General features: G+C 43.1%; 1 protein-coding gene across 6 annotated transcripts in view; it reads left to right on the top strand.

Annotated features, from left to right (window-relative positions):
- The first annotated feature begins 1,052 nt into the window (after window positions 1-1,052).
- Window positions 1,053-25,956, top strand: part of lipf (lipase, gastric) — a 61,232-nt gene continuing 36,328 nt past the window's right edge. Inside the window, exons 1-3 of one of the 6 annotated variants that reach the window (XM_060841879.1) lie at window positions 1,053-1,313; window positions 3,240-3,625; window positions 9,817-9,889. The gene's annotated coding sequence lies outside the window, so the exon portion shown is untranslated. Of the gene's footprint in view, window positions 1,314-3,239; window positions 3,626-9,480; window positions 9,643-9,816; window positions 9,890-19,717; window positions 19,848-20,467; window positions 20,660-25,956 lie in introns of those variants that run through there. The other 5 variants (XM_060841883.1, XM_060841884.1, XM_060841882.1 and 2 more) reach the window with 5 other exon arrangements.

Here is a 25,956-nt window from a genome sequence, read left to right on the forward strand (position 1 = left end):
TGTACAGGACATTGGTTAGGCTGCTGTTGGAATATTGCGTGCAATTCTCGTCTCCTTCCTATCGGAAAGATGTTGTGAAACTTGAAATGGTTCAGAAAAGATTTACAAGGATGTTGCCAGGGTTGGAGGATGTGAGCTACAGGGAGAAGCTGAACAGGGTGGGGCTGATTTCCCTGGAGCGTTGGAGGCTGAGGGGTGACCTTATAGAGGTTTACAAAATTATGAGGGACATGGATAGGATAAATAGACAAAGTCTTTTCCCTGGGGTCGGAGAGTCCAGAACTAGAGGGCATAGGTTTAGGGTGAGAGAGGAAAGATATAAACAAGACCTACGGGGCAACCTTTTCACGCAGAGGGTGGTATGTGTATGGAATGAGCTGCCAGAGGATGTGGTGGAGGCTGGTACAATTGCAACATTTAAAAGGCATTTGGATGGCGATATGAATAGGAAGGGTTTGGCGGGATATGGACCGGGTGCTGGCAGGTGGGACTAGATTGGGTTGGGATATCTGGACGGCGTGGATGGTTTAGACTGAAGGGTCTGTTTCCATGTTGTATGACTCTATGTTAGGTATTTGTAGTTCCCTGTAAGGTCTCCTGTAGTCACAGAAAACAATTAATTTCTTCCTGTATTGGTATTATGTATAGCAGAGAGAAGCAACTTATTGAAATGCGTAATAGAAAAAATAAGCAAATTGCATGTCATATTGCAATGAAATGTATCAATTGCTGATTTGTTCTTTGAAAATGAGAGGGACCTCAATGGGAGCGACACATTCAACAGTAATTTGTGGTTCTCCTAAAATGAATTTTATATCCAAAAGTTTCAAGAGGGTCTTAAGTAAAATGTGCTGTTGTATTGTCATACCAACCTGATTGCAACACATTTGATATGGTTAAACAAAATTAGGTAACAAATCTTTTCTTTCACAAGAGCACAAGCTGTAAACTGGATTTTCCAGTGTTCGCACGCTGACAGATCACCATTGGAGACAGGAGTTCCCATCTGCTGGATCTTTGCCATAACCTTTCCACTTTCTGACAACATTACAGCCTGGGCATGGGGGAGGTGAGGGGAATCAGTGTGAGCTGTACCAACATTGACATTGATTTCAAACCCTGTTTTTATCTCCTGGACCCTAATTCCTTAACTAAAAAAGAAGCTCAAACTCCAGGTTGTGGGAAAAGGGGGAATGTCGTTTGGATTTCTGGCTGTGACATCAGGTTTCAGGAAAATCAGATCTGCAGGGAAAGGGAGCTTGACTGAATTCAGAATCGCCGGGAGGTTGGATTTCACCAGGAGGTCAAAGCAGGTAGGTTGTGCAACATGTTTTGTTGGGGGCACCGAGTTGATGTTGGGTGGGGAAGGGGGGGTTGGTGGGAGTGGGGGGTTCTACTGAGAGAAATGAAACCTGAAAATTGCATTCAACAGTAGGGAAAGTGTTATTAAGTTATGGTTTCAGCTTTAATTTGTTGGAGATTCCCCACCATCAGGTTTACGTGTGCAAAGCCAAGCTATGGTACCCTTTTTTGGTGATGACCATATCCATGAAGCATGAATGCAGTAAAGCTGCCGTCAGGTGTCTTGGTAGTAAGATCCAGTATAAAAAATGAGAGTTGAACTATCTGAGGACAAATTCCTGTGATTGACTTTGTGGCTGTGTAGGGCACCATAATTGCTAATGGGGCTGCTGGAAAACCCATCAAAGCAATCTTTATTATCTCGGCTATGTTAACGTAATGTTCAGTTTCTGCTGAATCCAAGTCATCTGCTTATGTTGATATTTGTTAAAGTAAAGGTTATGAAAAGAGAATGCTTGTCCATCTGTTTCTTCCATTAGAGTTACTGGTAAACTCAGTTCTTTTAGCTTATTAGTCTCCAGAGGGGTCTTAATATATAGCATCAGAAACTTGTCTTTGTTTCAGCAATGCATTCTAGTAAATTGATCACATGGCTATCAAACGTACTTCACATATAACACCTTTTAAAAGAAAGCTATAGATTTGGAGTTCTATCTTAAATATTTTGAATGGTCCACAAGAATCAGAGACTCTGGTAGAATGGAAATGCTGAAAAATACTTTGATGCAAACAAGACGTATGTGTGAAAGAAAGATAAGTATGTAAGAATGAGAAAGGATTGTGAATATTGAGTTCTCAATTCCAGAAAGATGTCAATGTCTGTTGAGTGTCAGATTAGATTAATTACAGTGAGGAAACAGGCCCTTCGACCCAACAAGTCCACACCGACCCACCGAAGCGCAACCCACCCATTCCCCTACATTTACCTAACACTACGGGCAATTTAGCATGGCCAATTCACCTAACCTGCACATCTTTGGACTGTGGGAGGAAACCGGAGCACCTAGAGGAAACCCACGCAGACATGGGGATAATGTGCAAACTCCACACAGTCAGTTGCCTGAGTCGGGAATTGAACCCAGGTCTCTGGTGCTGTGAGACAGCAGTGCTAACCACTGTGCCACCATGCACTATGGTATCATCCTCCAAACCTGTGACCTTTACCAACGATGAGGACAACAGCAACAGATACATGAAAATACAACCACCTGCAAGTACTCTTCCAGGCCTCACGCCATCCTAATTTGGAACTAGATTGTAGTTCCCTCACCTTCACTTGGTCTAACTTGCTTCCTACCATTGTAGGTGTTTTTGGACCAACAAACTGCAGTTGTTCAAGAAGAAATCTCACCGTCTCAAGGATAATTAAGATTGGGTAATGTTGGCCCTGCTAATGATGTCCATATCTTGTGAATGAATGCAAAAAAATCATTCTCAAGTATATTGGCAATCAAGTAATGTATGGAAATAGGGCAGGCAGTTGAAGTTGCTGCAGTTCAGTAATAGTATTATTGAAAGATAGAATAGGCTCAAGAAGTCATATGGCCTAATCCTGCTGCAGATTCTTATGTTCTTTCCACATTCTGTGACTGGGTTTAATTGGACTGGTTCCCAATATCAGTATACATTTCTCTGTTAAAGGGCCCTAGTAATGAAGGCCCAAGTGCAAGTCCCACCTGCTCCAGAGATGTGTATGACATCTCTGAATAGATTGAGTAGAAATATCTACATATCTCTGTTAAATATTGTGATGATCCCCAAGCTGTTTGGACAAACCTGCTCGACCTTTTCTTAATCTCCTATTTTGACTGCACCATATCTCATTTGGGATTATTTGTGTGTGAGCTGAACCACTGTTTGAACCTTATGTTTTGCAGGAATGCAACTGAAAACAAACTCTAACAGAGATAACTAGATCCAGCAAGTTTGATCATCAACTATGTGGTCCATATCAATCATATGACACATTTCAGGGTTTAAGGCAAACACATGGAAATACAATTGCTGATGAGGGAAAAACATAAAGAAACAAGTCTGATTTCATCGGTTGAACAAATGACTGTCTCACAACTCTTACATGATAAAGTCATTGAATTTTCTACATTCAATGGACAAACATATAGTATATCATCGGCATTTGCTGACACAATTCACTACTACTATACTAGTCTACCTCATGGCTGTGCACCCAGATATTTGGAAGAAATATTTGTTTAAGAAACTGTGAGGAGTAACATCAACACCTCTGGAGCAACTAGAGATAGTAAGTATCGCATTGTGTTGTCAAAGTATCAAGCCCTTTTCCATGTCATAAAATGAGACACACTATATGTAGCCTCAAACTCTAAATCTGAGCTGAGTTTGTGAGGCCAGATTCTCTCCATTTCAACGAGGTAAAAACAATGACTGCAGATGCTGGAAACCAGATTCTGGATTAGTGGTGCTGGAAGAGCACAGCAGTTCAGGCAGCATCCAAGGAGCAGCGAAATTGACGTTTTGGGCAAAAGCCCTTCATCAGGAATAAAGGTAGAGAGCTTGAAGCGTGGAGAGATAAGCTAGAGGAGAGTGGGGGTGGGGAGAATGTAGCATAGAGTACAATAGGTGAGTGGGGGAGGGCATGAAGGTGATAGGTCAGGGAGGAGAGGGCGGAGTGGATAGGTGGAAAAGGAGATAGGCAGGTACGACAAGTCCGGACAAGTCATGGGGACAGTGCTGAGCTGGAAGTTTGGAACTAGGGTGAGGTGGGGGAAGGGGAAATGAATCCTCCCACTTCCTACAGACCAAAGGGGTAGCCATGGGGACCCATATGGAGTGCTCCCACGAGGAGGTTGAGCAATTCATCAACTTCACCAGCACATTCCACCCTGACCTTAAATTTACCTGGACCATCTCTGACACCTCCCTCCCCTTCCTAGACCTCTCCATCTCCATTAATGACGACCGACTTGACACTGACATTTTTTACAAACCCACCGACTCCCACAGCTACCTGGATTACACCTCTTCCCACCCTACCTCTTGCAAAAATGCCATCCCGTATTCCCAATTCATCCGCCTCCGCCGTATCTGCTCCCAGGAGGACCAGTTCCACCACAGAACACACAAGATGGCCTCCTTCTTTAGAGGCCGCAATCTCCCTTCCCACATGGTTAAAGATGCCCTTCAACGCATCTCGTCCACATCCCGCACCTCTGGCCTCAGACCCCACCCCTCCAACCATAACAAGGACAGAACGCCCCTGGTGCTCACCTTCCACCCTACCAACCTTCGCATAAACCAAATCATCCGCCGCCATTTCCGCCACCTCCAAAAAGACCCCATCACCAGTGATATATTTCCCTCCCCACCCCTTTCCGCCTTCCGCAAAGACCATTCCCTCAATGTCTACCTGGTCAGGTCCACGCCCCCCTGCAATCCACCCCCCCATCCTGGCACCTTCCCCTGCCACCGCAGGAATTGTAAAGCCTGCGCCCACACCTCCTCCCTCACCTCCATCCAAGGCCCTAAAGGAGCCTTTCACATCCATCAAAGTTTTACCTGCACATCCACCAATATCATTTATTGTATCCATTGCTCCCGATGCGGTCCCCTCTACATTGGGGAAACTGGGCGCCCCCTAGCAGAGCGCTTTAGGGAACATCTCCGGGACACCTGCACCAATCAACCACACCGCCCCGTGGCCCAACATTTCAACTCCCCCCTCCCACTCTGTCGAGGACATGGAGGTCCTGGGCCTCCTTCACCGCCGCTCCCTCACCACCAGACGCCTGGAGGAAGAACGCCTCATCTTCCACCTCAGAACACTTCAACCCCAGGACATCAATGTGGACTTCAACAGATTCCTCATTTCCCCTTCCCCCACCTCACCCTAGTTCCAAACTTCCAGCTCAGCACTGTCCCCATTACTTGTCCGGACCTGTCCTACCTACCTATCTCCTTTTCCACCTATCCACTCCACCCTCTCCTCCCTGACCTATCACCTTCATCCTCTCCCCCACTCACCCATTGTACTCTATGCTACTTTCTCCCCACCCCCACCCTCCTCTAGCTTATCTCTCCACGCTTCAGGCTCTCTGCCTTTATTCCTGATGAAGGGCTTTTGCCCACAGCGTCGATTTCGCTGCTCCTTGGATGCTGCCTGAACTGCTGTGCTCTTCCAGTACCACTGATCCAGAATCTCTCCATTTCAAAACAATCCTTTCCCTACCTCAGCCCATCTGTTACTGACTGTGTCTTTGTTACATCCAAATGTAGTTACTCCAATAATCTGTTGGCCACCATCCGTCCTCTACCTTCTCGGAGTTTACCTAAAACTCGGCTGCCCAGCTATATCCCACGCTGAGTCCGACTTCCCACATTCTCATTTGATCCACATTGAGTGGTTTCTAACGAAAAAACCCAGCACACAAAATTATAAATTTTTTGTGTTTAAATCCTTCCAAGGCTATATAACTTTCCTCAATGTGATAGCCCATCTCAAGTTCTCCATATCCCTGATTTAAGTCGCAGATCGTGAACAAGTCTTTGAACTGTCTCAATCTCTCCTTTGGCCTGTTGTTCATTTGTCTAGTGACTTTAAGAAGCACATTTTCTTTATGTAAAAGGAACAATGTATGTTGAACTTGTTTTTGCATGTGAATCTCTCATGGCCTTAATTATTAGTTGACTGACTGACAGAGGTTACTGTTTTAACCTTGGGGTAATAAAAATAACTATTAACATGTTTTTAAAGGTAACAGCACCATCATGTGGATAAAACAAGAACAGCAGTTGTTACTGTTGCAAAATAAACTGCAGGACCAACTCAAATACCTATATGTATATAAGATAGTTATATCAATGGATAGCTAGATGGAAATGCTTTAAAATATTTTTATTTCAATGTTATTGTCTTTGGAATTATCATAATAGCAAATTTATAATATTGCTATTTTATTATTTTTGCTTGCTCTAGTTTATGATTCTGTCTGTTGTGCTTTTCAATGTGTGAACACTTGAGTTCAAAACGAATCTAATTTATGCATTGAGTAAAATGTATTAACAGAAAGTAGTGGACACTTACAGTGAAACTCATCCCTTTCATCACAGTTTTTAATTCATAAAATTATGTTCAGCCAAACAGTATCAGTGACAAGGTGTCTTGTGATACAGTGATAATATCCCTGCCTCTGGACCAAAAGCTCCAAGATATAGAGTCACAGAGATTTACAGCATGGAAACAGACCCTTCGGTCCAACCCATCCATGCCGACCAGATATCCCAACCCAATCTAGTCCCACCTGCCAGCACCCGGCCCATATCCCTCCAAACCCTTCCTATTCAAATACCCATCCAAATGCCTCTGATGATGTTCATAGAATCCCTACAGTGTGGAAGAAGACCACTCATTCCATCAAATCCACACCAACCCTCCTAAGGACATTCCACACAAACCCACTGCATCTCTGTAACCCTGCATTTCCCATGGCTAATCCACCTAGCCTGCACATCCCTGGACATTATGGGGCAATGTTGTGTGGCCAATCCACCTAACCTGTACATCTTTGGACTGTGGGAGGAGAACCATGCAGACACAGGGAAAATCTGCAAATGTCACACTGACAGTCACCCAAGGCTGGAACTGGACCTGGGTTCCTGGTGCTGTGAGGCAGCAGTGCTAACCACTGAGCTGTCCTAGTGATGGAACATGCATTTACAAAGTAACTAATTAGCTTGATTGTCAATCTATGATTCCTTCCAACAAACCCAAATGGGAGGTAGTAAGAGTGGGACATACAGTCCTCTGGCCTGTCATTCTTGATGTGGAGTGGTGCCCCTCCACATCATGGAAATATATGTGAGCGGTTAAATTATCTGCATCAAGTACCATTTAGTGAGAGAAGTAGTGTCAATGATGCAATGGTAAATATATAATGTTGCACATGTAACATAGGATTGTTTTCAGCTGGTAGCAGTATCGCACACAAGACAATTTGTGGATTGCACATGTTGGCAAAATATATACAGCACACAGAAAAGTGAATGGATGATCACATCTTGGGGTCATGGGCCATTGACTGATGTGTGCTGTACACCAATCTTCACACATTTTATCTGCTGGACTGGTGAATTCTCAAGCTTAATAACACAAGACTGCTACTTGAGATCTTATGCTTGGTATACTGGTTCAGTCTGGGTGTGAACACTGCACTATGAGATACATGGTTGATTCATGCATGAAGAGAGTTACTTCTATCTGTTTATGTTAGAGTTATTGTTTAAAAATATAGACAAATTATGAACCATGAATGTAGATGTCTTGGGGGCAGGTAAACCTGTGTGACAGTGCTGATTAGTTGCCCTTTATTTAGTGAGAGATATTCTTAGCAAAATCCTGTAGCTGAGATTTAATGTGCAGTTCACTAATTATTGAGGCAGTTAACTTCTTGACAACCCCCCTCCCAATGGTGAGAGGTCCCACTGGATCAAACACCAGTCAACTACTTAAGTTCTAACCTGTGAAGGGGTTGGGTGGGTAGTCACATGGATAGGGGGAATCAGAGGCAAGGGCAGGGTGGATGTAGCAGCCCATCCCTCCTTTCAATTATCCCAGATTTTGGCAAATGAAGCCCCGCCCCCAACCTAGCAGCCAGGCCAGCATAGCTTCTTGTCAGAAGGTAGCCACTTCTTAAACCCGCAGGAAGACATTTAATCAACCCAGAGGCAGATTGAGGCCCTTAAGTGGTTTATGCCTATTCCCGCTCAGAATCTAATGGCTGAGATTCTGGAAAGGGGTCCAACAATCTTCCTGGGCTAACCCACCCAATTATTTGCTTTTCTCAACATTTCTGCCACCTCCTGGGAGGGTAAACCACAACCTGTGCTCTTCATATCGCACATGGATGAAAGGAGAAAAGAAAACACCTGACAGGAAATCAGAAACGGCTGATGGAACATCCCTTTCAGTTGACCTTTTGGCTACTGATGCGTCCATACTGGTGACTGCATCTACTGTTTTTCTCTCATTTAAGGTTTTCAGCCTCTTGTTTGGGGCATTTTGCCAGATAATATAGTTGCTGCTTTAATGGTCGCAATTAGAATTATATGATCACGAGGAATAAAGTGGTGAATCAGTACAAAACTCATGAATGTCCTGCCCTGGGATAAACAGAATAAAGAGAGAAAGGGTTTTGAATAAAATTTACCAAACAAAACAAACAGATGTAGGTGTTTATATATTTGCAGTTTAAGCAATGATAAAGATATGGAAAGGTATATCAACTTTTGAGGCATAGAGCATACAGAAACATGTTGTATTTTTCCAACTAAAAATAACATAGCTTATACCAAACTAGAGAGAATACAAAACAACCCTTAGGATACGCAATAGCATTACCAGTGATGCGTTTTATAGAAACTACTTTTGTAACTAGTAATCAGTTGCTTCTGCTTTTGTCACAAGACCTCATGTAGTTCCCATGACTCTGTAAGTTCCCTCGGCACCCAACTTCTTTCTTTCCAAACAACATAGAATTAAGTCTCAGTTTTCTCTCCAGAATGGTGACTGCTGAGAAAAATGCCATGAAAAGTAATCTCAAAACAACACTTTTTGTATGCTCCTGTTTAAAATCAGTATTTAAATGTTGGGGAGAGAAGAACGTCATTAAAGAAAACACAAAAAAGTGGGTTGGATACCAGAAACTTTCTTTTCACAAAGAATAATAGATATTACATTTGGATCCACTGTATCAGAAGAGAGCCTGGGAGGGTTCCTAAATGGTGAGAACATCTGAAATTATTGAAGATGTGTTAGTGGTAGTTTTGGTTGGTGATATTGCTTCACTACCACTGTGAGTCAGAGGATATTTCTCTAAATGGATCTAATTTTTGGTTCCTCTTTGTTTTCTATTTTTCAATTTTTCCACACAAGAACCCAACTGAGGAGGGGAGGAATGATAACCTGCATTATACCTGCCCTACTGGGACAGATTTGATGAACCAGATGGTCATGCCTTGTCCTTTTAGGTATATCTATTTAATGACTGTTATTTGATGACAACTAGCAGTAGCTATACCAATTGAGAGGAAGCAGGAAGTCATGTTATTCATCAGTTGGTTCCTGTTTGCAGAAGAATGGCTCTGACAGTAACATCTTTCCTTGGCTTGTATTAGTTCACGTTAGGGTTATTCCTGGACATATGTTACTGAACAAGCATGGATGAAGTAAATGCAGCACTGAGGCAAGAGGAAAAAAATACATTTAAAGAGGAAAAAGAGTAGCGTACATGCAGCAATATAAAGGTATGAACAAAGAATTAGACGAATCTGAGAGAAATTAGGTAAAAATGAGAAATAGGCTGCAGCAAACAGATATTGATGGAATATATGAAAAGACAACCAGAATGTTGCTCCTCAGGTCCAACAGCTCTATTATTGTGCTTTGCTTAACTGGGACTTTTGTTTGTTCTTGATCAGTTCACAGGAATCTTCCACAAGGAGTGTTTGCACGGTCTCAGATTCATTACATGCAATCACTTTTGTAAACAAGGTAATGAATACTTTTTTTTGATAAAGAGCTTAAATAACATATGTTTTTTAAAATATTTTCCATTTTTCAAAACTATAAAGACACATGTTATCACTTTAGATTTTGTGTGAAAACAAAACTGATTTGAAGCCAGTTGGGAGAAAGTTCACAGACCTTGTGCTTCAGGGTGATATGTTAAACTGACGCGCTGTGTGTCTCTCAAATAGATGTAAAAGTACCAGGCTCTATTTCACAAAAGCATGGGTGTTATTCCCATTGTTATGGGCAATATATCCCTCAATCAGCACTGAAGCAGATTATTTGATTGTAATCACATTGCTGTTTACAGGAGCTTACTGGGTGCAAGTTGACTACTGCATTTCCTACATGATAACAGTGACTACATTTCACATGTACTGCACTCCATTAGGTGTGCTTTACTTTGGGATGTCCTTGGCTGAAAGGCATTATGTAAATGCAAGTTCTTTCCTATTGGAAATAGTAATGCAATATTATCTTTGAATTACTTCATTATATAAAAATGTTATTTTAGATATTAGACTAAAAAAGCAATTAAAATTAATTGATGCTGATATTGCAGACCTCCCTTATAAAGTTAAACCCTGCATGTGTACATTTATTGGGTTTCTTATCTTTAACATTGCACAAATTACAACTGATAGTTAGAAATGAAACATCGGCATTTCAAAATCATTCTGTATGTAACTGATGACTTCAGTTCTGCTACAAAATTGTGGTGATCCAGTTTAATTTTTCTTATACCAGCTTACCTCAAAATCAGGGTTCAACGGTCAAATCAGGAAAAGCTTATTATGAATGCATTGTCTCATTGATTTCAATAAAGAATTTCTTCAATTTTATTTTTCATTCTAATAAGTTCAATTCATTTTTATCCTTTATGCAAGTCTGAAATGTATGAAAGATAGATCTAAATTTGCCAAATTTTGAGCTAAGTGTGAAAGTGTGGGAGTTTATTGGTAAGATCAACAATTACAGAGGTCTAGATTTCCAGAAAGTCCCACTGCGGCAACCAGAGGAACTTATATTCAATTCCATATCATATATGAAATACAAAGCTAGCCTCGGCAATGACAAGCATGAAATGACTGGATTGGTATAAAAATAAATCAGGTTCACTAATGTCCTTTAGAGAAAGCAATCTCCTCGCTGATCTGCCCTGCATGTGACTCCAAACCCACAGCAATGTAGATGACTCTTAGCTACCCTCTGAAATAGCTGTGAAAGTTACTAAGTTGTAATTAGCTTACCACCACATGATCAAGGGCAATTTAAGGTGGATAATAAATTTTTTGGTCCATGTACAAACTCTGAAAAAAGCTGGGCAAAGCAGCAATAGCTAATTACTTAGGGTGGTGAGTGATATCAGTACATCAGTTGAGTTCAAATCTCTTAGGTCAGGCTGGAGTTCTACAGTATTGGATTGTAGCTGGTGAGCTGAGAAAAAGATCTTTTTGCTGTAATAGGGTTACCGATTGATTGCAGTGATTAGTCATTTTCATATGAATGCGGCGTAGGAGGTCCAACTGAGTGTACCTTAACTTTGTTTTTCAAGATTCCTGTGTTTCCCATTTGGAAGGATCTGGAGACTGATCCCTCGTGTCTAAGAATTCTTGTGTGTGTTTTTGTTTCACCTGACCTAGGACGTATGTTGTCCTAGTCAAAATGATGTTCTTTATCTGTACGCATGGAAACTAGTGATTGTGGGTTGGGTTTTTTGGTGGCTAGTTGGTGTTCATGTATCCTGGTGGCTAGTTTCCTGCTAGTTTGTCTGATGTAGTTTTTTTTTACAGTTCTTGCATGCATTAATTTTAAGATTATGGCCTCTTCTTTTTGATTGCCTTTTCAGAACAAAATAGTCTGTGTAGATCTATCATATCAAATCACTTTAACATTTTAAACAACTTATCAGATCACCCTCAATCATCTACACGGGAACAAAATCTCTTTACAGATCCTGGCTGCATAATTTAATCGTCTTAGCTCCATTCCTGACCAACACCAGGAGGAACTTCTGTTTGTAAAAGCTAATAACAGCCGGGTTCAGAATGGCACAAAGGTAATTCAGGTCAGGATTCTGGCTTAATTCAAGAAACAAACCACTGCTATAAAATAAATAAAGTGCAGAAATATTTGTGTCAGCCATACATTAAACAGAATTACTAACCACGCGAGAATACTGAGGAATATCTACAGTGGAGCAAGAATCTTCCCAGGTTTTATAAGACTGGTGTGCCTGGATAATCAGGATTAGGTGTTCAGTGACATAGGGAGCCCAGGAGTAAGACTGGGAATTTGGATAGGGATGAGACATGTTGGATTGAAAGGGAGAACGTAGTTAAGAGGTTGTGATGTCAAAGTGACTGGTCCAGAGCCATTGAGAAATAGTGTTGAAGATAAGGAAAGGGGGATTGAAACACGGGTGAGAGAGGAGACTGGGGTAGGGGAACACAAGGAGAGAGGGAAAATGGGGAGTGGAGTCTTAGGGATAAAGGAATTCTGGAGAATTGGGGCTTAAGGAAAGAGGGAGACTGGAGAAGAGGATAGGTGTGAGGTCTAGCATTTCACACAGAGACGAAGCAACAGAAGCAATATACAAAGTGACAGCACATGTGAGAGAGGTGCAATCAGTGAACAGGTAAGTGAAACCTGGAAACTTTGATTTGATTACTTACAGTGTGGAAACAGGCCCTTCGGCCCAACAAGTCCACACCGACCCACCAAAGCGCAACCCACCCATACCCCTACATTTACCCCTTATCTAACACTACGGGCAATTTAGCATGGCCAATTCACCTGACCCGCACATCTTTGGACTGTGGGAGGAAACCGGAGCACCCGGAGGAAACCCACGCAGACGCGGGGAGAACGTGCAAACTCCACACAGTCGCCTGAGTCGGGAATTGAACCCAGGTCTCAGGCGCTGTGAGGCAGCAGTGCTAACCACTGTGCCACCGTGCTTTTTGGTGAAGAATGAAAGACTGTTTAAATTGGTTGATGAATGGGGAAGGAAAACTAATGGTTTTCTCTGAAAGAAACAAGACCATAGATTCTTAAACAGAAGGCTATTCAACTATGGATTGCTTCATTACTAGTGGCTGATAAAGTGGATGGAGAGTGAAACACCATTTAGAACGGACTGAAATAATTTCTGAGAAAGTGGAATATACAATGATCTGAGAATGAATATGGTTACAGAAGACAGTGCCAGCATTTGGGCCAAATAGCCTCCTCAAATCATTTGTATAATTCCATGAGAGCCCTGTTGTAATTCTATGCTTGCTCAGGAAATGGGCTCAGGAAGGTTGGAGCTGAGCTGAATTTATGTCAATATGCTCCTTGAGAAGTGCCTCAATCACTGCCTGAGTTCATTGCCTATTTGTGCACTTACTTAGGCTGGTTCAGGTCAGTTTGCACTTGAAGTTTACATGTTAAGTATATATCAGTTCATGCAGAACATAGTTCAGAGCTGCCACCCTCGTACTGACCCAGAATCCAATCTAGAGTCTGAGGAGAGAGAGAGTGATCAGTTCTATGAATGTGCTTTCAACAAGTTTTGAGAAGACTTGTAGCTCAGGTTGAGGTTCTGGATGTAGGTTTACTTGCTGAGTTCATTTCCAGATGTTTCGTCAAACCTACTAGGTAACATCTTCAGTGGGCCTTAGGCAAAGCACTGCTGATAATTCCTGCTTTCTATTTATATGTTTGGGTTTCTTTGGGTTGGTGTTGTCATTTCCTGTAGTGAAGTCACTTCCTGTTCTTTTTCTCAGGGGGTGGTAAATGGGGTCTAACTCGATGTGTTTGTTGATTGAGTTCCAGTTGGCCCTTAAAAATGAAATAATGAAAGTTCAGAGACAGCATGTAACTGTTAAGGGCAAGGCTGATAAAGAATGCTGAATGACTAGAGAAATTGAGGCTCTGGTCAAAAGAAAAGTAGTTTTATGTCAAGTTTAGATAGCTGAGGTCAAGTGAATCCCGAGATCGGTGCATAAGCAATGGGAGTATATTTACGAGGGAAATCAGGAGAGCATGAAGGTGTTCTGAGGAAGGGTGACTCAATCCAAAACATTAACTCTGATTTCTCTCCACTCATGCAGCCAGACCTACCGAGCTTTTCCAGCAATTTCTGTTTTGGTTGTAAGCAAAAGGGGAATTTGCAGTAGCTTTAGCAAATAGAGAAGACAACTCCAAAGAGATTCAGGGCAGAAGAGTAACTACAGACAGATGAGGGCCCCTTAGAGAATAAACATGGCTGTGTGGAACCACAGGAAAATGATTAGATACCAAACAAATATTTTGTGTCAGTATTTACTGTGGATAATGACAAGGAAGCTAGGGAAAATAAATAGTGATGTCTCGAAGAGAGTTCCTATGATAGAAGAGGAAGTGCTGGAGGTCTTAAAACGAATAAAGGTAGATAAGTCCAGGCATCTGATCAAAAGTTTCCCAGAACATTGTGAGAAGCTAGGGAAGAGATTGCTGGGCCCTTTGCAGAGTTATTTGTAACATTGATAGCCATGGGTGATGTGCTGGAAGACTGGAGACTGACTATCTGGTGCCATTATTTAAGAAAGGCTGTGAGGAAAAGCCAAGAAACAATAGATCAGTGAGCCTTATATCAGTGATGGGTAATTTGTTGGATGGGATTCTGAGGGACAGGCTTCACATGCATTTGGAAAGGCAAAAAATGATTAGGGATAGTCAACAGACGTTTATGTGGAGGAAATCATGTCTCACTAACTTGAATTAAGTGTTTTGAAGAGGTGACTGAGAAGATTGATGAAGTCACAGTGGTAAATGTTATCTGTGTGGACTTCAATAATTTGACGAGTTTCCGCATGGTAGCCTGGTTAGTACGGTGGCACAGTGGTTAGCACTGCTGCCTCACAGCGCCAGGGACCTGGGTTCAATTCCTGCCTCAGGCGACTGACTGTGTGGAGTTTGCACATTCTCCCCGTGTCTGCGTGGGTTTCCTCCGGGTGCTCCGGTTTCCTCCCACTGTCCAAAGATGTGCGGGTCAGGTGAATTGGCCATGCTAAATTGCCCGTAGTGTTAGGTAAGGGGTATATGTAGGGGTATGGGTGGGTTGCGCTTTGGCGGGTCGGTGTGGACTTGTTGGGCCGAAGGGCCTGTTTCCACACTGTAAGTAATCTAAGGTTAGATTACATGGAATACAAGGAGAACCTGCCATTTGGATTCAGAACTGGCTCAAAGGTAGAAGACCAAGAGTGGTGGTGGAGATTTGTTTTTTGGACTGGAGGGCTGTTAGCAGTGGTGTGTCACAAGGATCAGTGCTGCATTTTCGTCATTCATGTAATTGATTTAGATGTGAATATAGAAGGCACGGTTAGTAAGTTTGCAGATGACACCAAAATGGGTGGCGTAGTGGACAGAGAAGAAAGCAATATCAGAGTACATCGAGAGCTTGATATCGGATGTACAAATGGGCTAAGGAGTGGCAGATAGAGTTCAATTTAGATAAATGTGAGGTGTTGCATTTTGGCAAGACAAACCAGGGTAGGGACTTATGCAATAAATGATAGGGCCCTGGGGACTGTTGCCAAACAAAGAGACCTAGGGATGCCAGTGACTGCCAGGTGCTGTGAGCTCTCTCACACAGGTTCCTCCGAGGTCAGCTGTGAATTTTGTTGTTTATCAATTCTTCCTAGATATATTCCAATGTCCAGAGATACATGAACTCAAACAGCAAAGGCAGTTAACAGCGCAGACTCACTGCTGTGTCAGACAGCAGTGTAGGTTTATTTATTTCTCTCCCTCACTGACCATGTGGGTCACTGCCTTTGTTTGTTTTCCTCCTTTTAAAAATGGCATTGTTTTGATCTTTTTCCTCCCCCGAAGTTCCAAAACAATTCAACAACATATAAATCAGTAATAGCTCCTCTTGGAATTCGATGAAATTACCTCAAACACCTAAAACACTTCAAAAAAGGTGCACCTCTTACAGCCAGAAAATTTTCCCATCCTCCATCTTGGATTACCCAGAATCTGGTTTAAGGTGAGCGGGGAAAGATTTTAAAATGACCTGAAGGATAACTTTTTATCGCAGGGTGTGGTGCTATAGAACAAGCTGCTACAGGAAGTGATGGGGTGGGTATAATTACAACATTTAAATGACATTCGCATGGGTATATGCATAGAAAAGCTTCAGTCAGAAATGGGCCAAATGGTGGCAAATGGAACTAGATCAGATTGGGATATCTGGTCGGCACGATGAATTGGACCCAAGGATCTGTTTCCATGCTGTACGATTCAATGATTCTTCTGAGTCTTGTTGTAATGGTTAATCATAAAGACACCATTGTTTCTCTGTAGTCCTTTACTTTTGTTCTAGTTTGATGTATGGCTGATCATTAATGTTTTGGTAGCTGACTGTAGTGAGGTTCTTAATAAAGTTTTGAACAAGGTTTTTTGATTTCTGCTTTATCTTGTCAATTATCAATTCAGGAGAAATGTTTTGACCCAGACAATGGTTAGAATGTGGAACTCACTAATACAGAAAGTAGTTGAAATGAATAGCTCGGCTGCATTTGAGAGGACGCTGGATAAACATATAAAGGAGAAAGTAATGAGTTTTCACAATGGCGTTAGATGGAAGCATAGTGGCTCAGTGGTTAGCACTGCTGCCTCACAGTGCCTGGAACCTGGGAACGATTCCAGCCTCAGGCAACTGTCTGTGTGGAGTTCGCACATTCCCCTCGTGTCTGTGTGGGTTTTCTCCATGTGCTCCAGTTTCCTCCCACAGTCCAAACATGTGCAGGTTAGGTAAATTGACTTGCTAAATTGTCCATAGAGTTCAGGGATGTGTAGGTCAGGTGCATTAGTCTTGGATAAATGTAGAGTAATAAGGTAGGGGAATGGTTCTAGGTGGGTTATTCTTTGGAGCATTGGTGTGGACTTATTGGGCCAAATGGCCTGTTTGCACACTGTAGGGATTCTCTGATGTGGGAAGATGATAAGTAGCAGAAACATAGAAATCGATCAGCTTGGCAAAAGGAACTGTTCCTGATCTGTACACTGTTTATGGGTCTGACAGCTTAATTTAATACTTCAATAAGAAATACAACATATATCAAAATGTTTGTGCTGTATGTCAAAGCATTCTGGTCATAAAAATCCTCTGAAAATGATAAAAAAAGGCATGAAATATAATTCATAATATACAAACATATTTATTCATTGTTGGGGTGTGGGTATGCATGTGGGTCTCAATTTACTTGGGTCAAGACATATATTAGCTGAGTAAAATTAGCCTTTCCCCAGTATAGAACTTTTATTCCTGACTTATTCTTCTTCTTTTTCATAAGTGTCTTAAATCAAACTGAATTGTGGTCACTATCTCCACAATATTGGCCAATTGATATGCTTTTCAACTTTGTTTCCTAATGTTAGTTCCAGAACTGGCCTCTCCCTTATTGAACTTTCTATGTACTGACAGGATATGTTCTCCTGGATTTAAATATTTTTAAGCAAAAGTAGATAGATTCTTAGACAACAACTCAGCAGGTCTGGCAGCACCTGTGGAGAGAGAAACAGAGTTAACGTTTCAAGTTTAGTGACCCTTTTTCACTGGACTCAAAACATTAACTCTGCTTTCTGGTACAGACATTGCCCAACCTGCTGAGTTTCTAAAACAATTTCTATTTTTGTTTCAGCTTTACAACATCCACAGTTCTTTACTTTATCATAGATAGATTCTTGATTACCAGAGGCGTAAGATATCATCATAAATATGCAGGAATATAGAGTTGAGGCTAAGATCAGAGCAGTCATGATCTTATTCATTGGCAGAGCATGCTCAAAGGGTTGAACAAGTTACTTTTTATTCTTGTTCACTTGATGCGATTTAGGAATTTTGTTCCATCCCTACTTTGCATTCTAAAACTATCCCAGTTAATATTTGGGTAGTTAAAATCCATTGGAGGTAGTGAGAACTGCGGATGCTGGAGAGTCAGAGTGGATAAAGAGTTGAGCAGGTCAAGAAGCATCAGAGGAGCAGGGGAGTCGACATTTCGGGCCAGAACCTTTCATCAGTTCTGATGTGTTGGAAAACTGTGCTTTTTCTAGCTCAACTCTTTATACACTCTAGTTAAAATCCCTTACTATTAATACCTTATTATTCGTATGTTCCTTTGAAATTTGATTGTCTGCTTGATTCCCTATCCCTCCCTGACAGTTTGGGGCGCATAATACTCATCTAAAGTTTGTTTTTCCACCTGTGTTTACATTTCTACCTCGTTTGATGATCCTTCTAAGGCATCATGCCTCCTCACTGGGTGGCACGGTGTCTCAGTGGTTAGCACTGCTGCCTCACAGTGCCTGGGATCCACACTCAATTCCACCCTCGGGCGACTGGCTGTGTGGAGTTTGCACATTCTCCCCGTGTCAGCATGAGTTTCCTTTAGATGCTCCAGTTTCCTCCCACAATCCAAAGATGTGCAGATTAGGTGAATTGGCCATAGTGTTCTGGGATGTGTAGGGTAGGTGCATTAGTCAGGGATAAAACAGGATAGGGGAATAGGTCTGGGTGTGTTACTCTTCAAAGGGTTGATATGGACTTGTTGGACCAAATGGCCTGTTTCCACACTGTAGAGATTCTTTGATTCACTGCTATAATCAATTCCTTGATCAATGTTGCAACTGCCCCTTCCTTTCTGAATATGGATATAATAGGATGCACACAAAAAGAGTCCTGTGCATATTATGGGATGGAAACACACACACATATACTGTATAATGGAATACATACAATCAGATCCATTTGTATATTACGGAACCAACAAACACAACACACACACACACACACAGCTGTTAGCATTTTATGAGTGGACACACACAGAATATTAGGTTTATTAAGGGATAGACATACAAACACACCACATGCCCTGCATATATTATGGGATGGATACAGGGACTCTCTGTGTATAATGAAATGGACCCAAATGTCCTGTGTATGTAATGTGATAGCTATTGAAACACCACCCACCATATGTATTATGGGATGGATGCGCAAGCCTGTGTATATTATGGGATGTTTTTGGGCCCACACCCCAGGAAGGACATACTGGTGATGGAGCGTGTCCAGTGGAGATTCACACGGATGGTCCCTGGAATGGTAGGCCTAACATACGATGATCGGCTGAGGATCTTGGGATTGTATTCATTAGATTTTACAAGATTGAGGGGAGATCTAATAGAAACTTACAAGATAATACATGGTTTAGAAAGGATGGATGCTGGGAAGTTGTTTCTTTTAGGCAGGGGGACTACGACCTGTGGGCACAGCCTTAGAATTAGAGGAGGTCAGTTTAGAACAGAAATGAGGAGACATTTCTTCAGCCAGAGAGTGGTGGGTCTGTAGAATTCACTGCCTCAGTGTGCAGTGGAGGCGGGACGTTAAATGTCTTCAAGGTAGAGATTGATAAATTTTTGATCTCGCATGGAATTAAGGGATACAGGGAGAGGGTGGGTAAGTGGAGTCGAAATGCCCATCAGCCATGATTAAATGGTGGAGTGGGCCAAATGGCCTTACTTCCGCTCCTATCCTTATGGTTTTGTACACTGTGTCCATTGAATATTATGGGATTGACAGTGTCCTATGTCTATTATTGGATGGACACAGGAGCCCCTCTGTATATAACAGCATCAGTTCCTTGTGTACACTCTGGAATGGATGGGTTGCCTGGGTTTGACAGGAACTGAGCACGAGCCAGGTGCCGACTGTGACGGGGATAGAGGATGCCGATCACTGATTGGTCAGGCCGCAGCGATGACGCGGGATCGAGCGTGTAATGGGTGGAGCGGGCGCGCGCGCTGCCTGTTCCAGTCTGAGGCGGCGGCCGTTTATCCGTTGGCCGCGAGCGTGTGTGTGTCTGTTCGCACAGCCGCCCCGCTCGGCTCCAGGAGGCAGCAGCCGGTAACGGTAAGTGTGATTGGAGACGGCTCTGCGGGTGGACTGAAGGTCCCTCCCCCCCACCCCGTGCTGAGGCCGCGGGGGGCGGGGAAGGTGAGACAGGTAAACCTGGGCTTCAGGCAGTGGCGGTGGGAGGGCCGGCAGGTGGTTACCACGGGCCATGGGAACGGGGCCGAGCAAACCCACCCCTCCATTCCTTCAGCCTGATTGGGGGGGGACAGGCCCTCGCCTACCCCCTCCCCCATCCCACCCCACACCTCATCCCCAAACTACAGGGGCCTGATTCACCCCCCGTCCCGTCCCCCCCAAACTACAGGGGCCTGATTCACCCTGTTGTCCCCCCCCCCTTAAACTACAGGGGCCTGATTCACCCTGTTGTCCCCCCCCCCTTAAACTACAGGGGCCTGATTCACCCCCCTGTTCCCCACATCCCAAGCTACAGGGGCCTGATTCACTCCCCCCCCGTTCCCTTCCCCCCCCCCCCCCCAAACTACAGGGGCCTGATTCACCCCCCTGTTCCCCACATCCCAAACTACAGGGGCCTGATTCACCCCCCCCCCCGTCACCCCCCCTCCCCAAACTCGGTCAAAGACGCTCTTTGGTCTGTCTGAAACTTGTTGATCTTCCAGCTGAAGGAGCTGACCCTGTTGCGGACTGGCACGTTCCAAGGTCCAGGACTACGTGTTGAGGGGTGTGCTGAAGCTTGTGGCAGCTGCCGCAGAGGCACGGTGGGGAAAGACCACTGTGTAACGTCTGCCTGCCAAAGAACAGGGGCCCACACAGTAAGTGGGCTCCACTGATGCCTCAGCTAAATATGAATGGTAAACATACAGACCTGTGTATACGAATGATTACTCGATTTCTGTATGTAAAGAAATGGAATGTTTGCGTATGTATGGCATGACCAATTGTACAGATCATCAAAATATTTTTATGAATAAAGTATATTTTTTGAAATTAAGAAAATGACCTTGAATCAAAATCAACCCTCCTAAAACGTAGAGTGATCCTGAATCACAGCTTGCCACCAGCTGGGGCATTGTCCTCTGGGCCATAATGTACACTCTAGGTCATACAGACTGTAGTTGAATAATACCTGATCAGAAGTGCCATTAAACCAACATTGTAATTGCTCTGTGAGGTATATATGCTGTTCTCCCCTTATAATGGTTCTTACAATGTTATAAAGAACAAAATCACTCAACCACAAACTTATTAAATAAAATAAACCCCGTACTGTCCTGATAGAAAACCTCTGGACAGCTTGACACTTTGAGTGGTTTGTCGAGTTAAATCTATCCACAATTTACAAAGAACAGCACAGCATGCCAAGACTGCACTGATCTACAATGCCTTTCTAGTTAAACACCTTTTGCATCTGTGTGTTCCATTTCCCTCTGTTTCCTGCATATTGATATATCTCTGGCGGAGGCTGGTTCAACTGCAACATTTAAAAGGCATTTGGATGGGTATATGACGAGGAAGGGTTTGAAGGGATATGGGTTGGGTGCTGGCAGGTGGGACTAGATTGGGTTGGGATATCTGGTCGGCATAGACTGGTTGGACCGAAGGGTCTGTTTCCATGCTGTACATATCTGTGACTATGACTCTCAAGGTACCTCTTAAATGTTGCTATTGTATACGCCTCCACCACTAGGTCAGATTGGGATGTCTGGTCAGTGTGAGCAAATTGGACCAAAGGGTCTGCTTCAGTGCTGTATGACTCTTATCACTCGGAGTTCTAGGATTCATTTTCTGTTCACAATCTGGCAAGCAAACTACAGCACATGTGATGTTTGTTTTAAGTAAGATGTAAATTCTTAAACATGTAATGTTGCGTTTGGATTTGTTGGAATGGTTTTGATGCCATATTTTGCTTAATTATGTCTTTGCAATTTGTTCCAAATTATGCTGTTTGTGTGTTTTTTATTACTGCATCTAGATTATTTCTCTAGATTATTTGTTATAAAACATGTTAGACCATTTGAATATTTTGTATAAATAAGTTTGGAACATCACGTTTCTGAGAAATGTTCATGTTTCTTTTGCTGTTGAGAAAGGTCTGAATTAGTTCTGAAAAGTTCTGGATGCAGTTAGCATAAGATATATGGAATTGGTCTTGTTCGTGTTGCCTAATATTGATTTGTTGTGGGGTTTGTGAAGACTTATTCCAGATTTACGATTGCTTTTGCAGTTGAAATACTCTGCCTTGCAGGTATTTCTCCCATCTGTTGATCAAGAATAAAACTTGTTGAGAAATGCAAACAGTTTTATCTCAAAGCAGATTATATTCTAACATGACATTGAACTGAGTATTGCAGAGTACTGTCCAAGTCACAATTGATGTGGTTGCTCACATTTTTTCAGCGAGCTGTTCTCCTCCCCCTCCTTTCTCACTAACAGCATGTCAGGTGGTGTTCAAGGGATGTGTATTGGTGTCTCAACAGTTTATTGTACTTGGTGAGGACCTAGTTTTCAGGTTAGAGAGCTACATATCCAAGATTGTCAGTGACACAAAGATACATGGTATATTTAAAGCAAAGCAAAGTGTTACTGACAAGACCAAAGTTTATTGCATTGTTGTCTTTGCAAAATTTATGGTAAGCCTAGGACTAAAAGGTAACCTACAAATTGGGGTGAAGCTTCTACACAGAAAGGGTGATGGAAATTTGGAACATTTTCAGAAATGACAATCGTTGCTGAGTTAATTCATTTTAAATCTGAGTCTGATAATAGATTTTTAGTTCAGTAAGGTGTAGAAAACTGCATTATCAGACATTCTGCCAATTCGTTTTCTAATAACTGGAACTTTTGATAGTGAATTAATGCTTCAACTGGAAAGCATGCAGACATTTTCTGGAACTGGAGGACTTCCCAGGTCACTTTCCCCAGGCTAGGGAGGCATCCAGTAGAAGCATTACTCATCCTTCTTGTTTGTAACTAATTTAAAAATCTCACAACACCAGATTATAACCCAGCAGGTTGATTTGAAAGTACAAGCTTTTGGAACACTGTTCCTTCATCAGGTAGCTAGTGGGGCAGTATCGCAAGACACAGAATTTGTAGTAAAAGATCAGTGTCATACAACTGATGTGATGTATTGAACAAACCTAGATTGCTGTTAATTCTTTAATCACTTAGAATGGGGTTGCAAGTTTCGATTCGTTAATGTGTAAATCCCAGAGCTACTTTCAAGTCACATTCAAGTTTTATTTTTTTTTAAAAAAAAGTGACCTCTTCTCAGACATTAAAGGTGTTGTCATCCTGTTTCCCTATCCCCGTATCAGTTGAAGCAAAATGCTCAGAGACATAATGTAGTTTTACCTCCTACATCTTTATTCCAGGCCCTGGAGGGAGAGAGAACGATCGCCCATGGGAACAGAGACATGAGGTTTTGGTCTTCTTTGGAACAGCAGGTTCTTAATGAATTATATGGTCATTATATGCTAGGGCAGTTGCTTGCTGCTCCTGCAGAATGTGGCAGGTGGAAGACATGGCACATGTCTCCTCTGGCTACATCTGTGGGAAGTGCACCCAACTCCAGCTCCTTGAAAACCGTGTTAGGGAATTGGAGCTGGAGCTGGATGAACTACAGATCATTTGGGGGGCTGAGGGGGTAAGTTACCGGGAGTTGGTCACTCCTAAGGCTCAGAACAAGGATAAATGGGTTACAGTTAGGGGGAGGAAAGGGGGCAGTCAGACAGTGCAGAGATCCCCTGTGGACATTCCCCTCAGCAATAAGTATACCGTTTTGGATACTGCTGGGGGAGGTGGGGGGGGAAATGACCTGCCAGAGGAAAGCCATAGCAGTCAGTTCTCTGGCACTGAGCCTGACACTGTGGCAAAGAAGGGAAGGGGGCGGAATAGAAAAGTACTCGTGGTAGGGGACTCGATAGTTTGGGGAATTGACAAGAGATTGTGTGGTCGGGATTCCCGGAAGGTATGTTGCCTCCCTGGTGCCAGGGTTCGGGACGTCTCCGATCAGGTGTATAAGGTTCTAAAAGGGGAGGGCGAACAGCCAGAAATCTTGTTACATATTGGCACTAATGATATAGCCAGGAAAAGGATCGAAAATATAAAAAGTGATTTCAGGGAGTTAGGATGGAAGCTGCAAAGCAGGACAAACAGAGTAGTGTTCTCTAGTTTACTACCAGTGCCACGAGATAGCAAGGCGAGGAAGAGGGAGCGGGTGCAGCTTAATACCTGGCTGCGCAGCTGGTGTAGGAGGGAGGGCTTCAGATATGTAGATAATTGGGATGCCTTCTGGGGAAGGTGAGACCTGTACAAGAAGGACAGGTTGCATCTGAACTGGAAGGGGACCAATGTCCTGGGTGGAAGGTTTGCTCGAGTAGTTCGAGAGGGTTTAAACTAATGTGGCGGGGGGGTGAGTACCTGAGCTGTATACTGGAGGTGAGAGTTGATGCAGATGAGGCAATAGCAAGAGGTAGACCAGCTAGAGGGAAGGATTTTCCTGGCAAGGAACCAAGGTATCAGTTAAAATGTGTTTGCTTTAACGCAAGGAGTATCAGGAATAAAAGTGACGAACTTAGAGCATGGATCAGTACCTGGTGCTATGATGTTGTGGCCATGACAGAGACATGGGTTTCTCAGGGGCAGGAATGGTTGCTAGATGTTCCAGGTTTAGAGCATTTAAAAAGAGTAGGGAGTGGGGGAAAAAGAGGAGGGGGTGTAGCACTACTAATCAGAGAGGGTATCACAGCTACAGAAGCTTCCATTGTCGAGGAAGATCTGCCTACCAAGTCAGTATGGGCGGAAATTAGGAACAGCAAGGGAGCAGTCACCTCTTTAGGGGTTTACTACAGGCCCCCCAGTAGCAGCAGGGAGATGGAAGAAAGCATAGGTCGGCAGATTTTGGAAAAGTGTGGACGTAGTAGGGTTGTTATAATGGGTGACTTTAACTTTCCCAATACTGATTGGAACCTCCTTTGAGCAGAAGATTTGAATGGAGCTGTTTTTGTAAGGTGTGTTCAGGAAGGTTTCCTAACTCAGTACGTTGACAGGCCGATGAGGGGAGAGGCCATTCTAGACTTCGTGCTCGGAAATGAGCCGGGGCAGTTATCAGATCTTGTAGTGGGAAAGCATTTTGGTGATAGTGACCACAACTGCCTCACGTCCTACATAGCTACGGAGAAGGAGAGGATTAGGCAAAATGGGAGGATATTTAATTGGCGAAGAGGAAACTATGATGCGATTAGACATGAGTTAGGAAGCATGGATTGGGAGCAATTGTTCCATGGTAAAGGCACTATAGACATGTGGAGACTGTTTAAGGAACAGTTGTTGCAAGTGATGAATAAATATGTCCCTCTGAGACAGGCAAGGAGTGGTAAGATAAAGGAACCTTGGATGACGAGAGCAGTGGAGCAATTGTACCAGCCTCCTCCACACCTTCTGGCAGCATATTCCATAACGTACCACCCACTGTGGAAAAGGTTGCTCTTTATGTCTGTTTTATATCTTTCCCCACTCACCCTAAACCTATGCCCTTTAGTTCTGGACTCGCTGACCCCAGGGAAAAGACTTTGTCTATTTACCCTATCCATCATTTTGTAAACCTCCAAAAGGTCACCCGAGCCTCTTCCGCTCCAGGGAAACAGCCCCAGCCTGTTCAGCCTCTCCCTATAGCTCAAATCCTCCAACCCTGGCAACATCCTTGGAAATCTTTTCTGAACCCTTTCAAGTTTCACAACATCTTTCTGATAGAAAGGAGAACAGAATTGCACGCAATATTCCAACAGTGGCCTAACCAATGTCCTGTACAGCCGCAACATGACCTCCCAACTCCTGTACTCAATACTCTGACCAATAAAGGAAAGCATACCAAACGCCGCCTACACTATCCTACCTACCTGTGACTCCACTTTCAAGGAGCTATGAACCTGCACTCCAAGGTCGCTTTGTTCAGCAACACTCCCTGGGACCTTACCATTAAGTGTATAAGTCCTGCTAAGATTTGCTTTCCCAAAATGTAGCACCTCCCATTTATCTGAACTAAACTCCATCTGCCACTTCTCAGCCCATTGGCTCATCTGGTCAAGATCCCGTTGTAATCTGAGGTAACCCTCTTCGGTGTCCACTACACCTCCAATTTTGGTGT

The sequence above is a fragment of the Hemiscyllium ocellatum genome, chromosome 22 (assembly GCF_020745735.1).
Source record: "Hemiscyllium ocellatum isolate sHemOce1 chromosome 22, sHemOce1.pat.X.cur, whole genome shotgun sequence".
Classification (NCBI taxonomy): Eukaryota; Metazoa; Chordata; class Chondrichthyes; order Orectolobiformes; family Hemiscylliidae; genus Hemiscyllium; species Hemiscyllium ocellatum.